The sequence below is a fragment of the Uranotaenia lowii genome, chromosome 1 (genome assembly GCF_029784155.1).
Source record: "Uranotaenia lowii strain MFRU-FL chromosome 1, ASM2978415v1, whole genome shotgun sequence".
In the NCBI taxonomy this organism is placed as follows: domain Eukaryota; kingdom Metazoa; phylum Arthropoda; class Insecta; order Diptera; family Culicidae; genus Uranotaenia; species Uranotaenia lowii.
In genome coordinates, this window is record NC_073691.1 from 161,976,988 (window position 1) to 161,978,655 (window position 1,668).

The 1,668-nt window shown below is 42.2% G+C and overlaps 1 long non-coding RNA gene across 2 annotated transcripts; it reads right to left on the reverse strand.

Annotated features, from left to right (window-relative positions):
- Window positions 1-318: 318 nt before the first annotated feature.
- LOC129751212 (uncharacterized) lies at window positions 319-1,013 on the reverse strand. Of its 2 annotated transcripts, none has more exons than XR_008738651.1 (4): window positions 883-1,013; window positions 670-824; window positions 515-605; window positions 319-453 (listed from the first exon to the last, which is right to left on the reverse strand). It is a non-coding gene; the product is annotated as an uncharacterized LOC129751212 (long non-coding RNA). The 2 variants fall into 2 exon arrangements; XR_008738648.1 differs by having other exon boundaries at window positions 327-453; window positions 511-605.
- Window positions 1,014-1,668: the final 655 nt, after the last annotated feature.

Genomic DNA, 1,668 nt, shown 5'->3' on the forward strand with positions numbered 1-1,668 from the left:
TTAAGAGTCAGAAGCTTGTGTGGCCAATGAGGCCCCCAAAATGTCAGATTTTGAGTCAGATAAGTAAAAAAAAGCATGGTTTATTGTCGTATAAATAGTTGCGTCTGTTTGTCTGTGACTATAAGCCAAGTCAGTATATGAATGAAAACATTTTTCATTGATCGCCTTGTTGAAAAAGGTGTTTCTTGTTTTGCATGATTGATTATTTCGTGGCAAAGTACCCGAATCTGGTTGTGATATGTCCAACAACGAAATGTTAATCACTTTGTGTACCTATATTTTTATTTCGTCCATCACCATGAGCATCATAGGTACGGATCCCGCTATCCTACAGAGTCCTTGGAAGCGCTATCGAACCTGGTACCCTGACCTGATTGTGGTAGTGAAGTCCTTACGTTTAACACCTAAGCGTCCAGTCCCAAGTAGCCCCGTGCGACGGTCCCTCAGATGTTGCTGCAATACATCTGAAATGAGTGAATTATGCTCTTTCATAATTGATGGAAAACATACTCACCGATCGCGCCGTTCTTGAATGATTTTCCCGGGACACTGTTTCCATAGATCGGTTGCCTAACTGAACGCATCGCAAGAAGTTGCACGAAAGGCTGAAAATGAATGAAATGAAAACTGTTCAATGCTGGATTCAAGTATCATTGCGAGCGCACTTACCTGGCAGTTATCGGTAACCAAAATGTAGCTATCAATGTTGGGTGCTTCATCGTTGCTGATAGTACTAATTGATGATGTTTGTTCTTGCACCCACCGTGCGAACGTCGGAGCCACATTGAAGAAAAAAATCCTCTTGGCCTGGCCGGGTGAATGAGCTGAAATGTTTGGAAAGGTTCGTCACTTCAGCGCACTTAGAATCGAGGAAAAACTCACCTTTTGAAGTTGCAGCTTGGTTTCACCAGCTTCTACGGATTGCGTGGCACCGATTTAAGCAAAAATGTGCAACGTCCAACTCCGAATATCAACGGGAATCGTCGAATTGTTGTCCCGTTACACTAATCAGGAGCTTGAATCTGTCGAGTTTCCAGTCACACGAATCTTCGAATCAAAACAAACCACACGAGGATGAGAGAATTTGGGGAGAGAATTCTCCATGGGCGTACGGGAATGGGAAATAGATGGGTTAATCACCCTTAAAAGATCTTAAATTTTTGGGCAACAAAGTTGCATTTTGCTTTGTATAGAGTACATTGGTAAATCAAATTTGAATTGGATTGGCATGGAATTTGTACTAAATGGGTTCATCACCCTTAAAGATGTCGATTTTTCGCGATTAAGGTCGCATTTTGTATTATATACCGTAGATTATATTTGAATTGAATTATTTATGTAAAAATTGCTAGCATTTGTAAGATATTGTGTTGAAATCCGGTGGTTTCAAGGGGGCCGGAATGTTTAGTAATGACAAAAGGTTCCGTGGTTATTGGAAGCCCCGCAGTGAGACGTGCTAACAGTCCTAACTTCTCTTTATCTCACGTCTCACTGCAACACCGTCCCGCAATATACGAGAGATCCAGAGAGCCGAACTGGAAGGAAAACAAACGGCAATAAAACATAAGTTCTTATCCAACCACGAAACAGCGCGTACGCGATTCTTTAACCGCTCCGAAAACCCCACACCCAGGCAAAATAAGTTGTTCCCCCAGAGTGGGAAAGTGA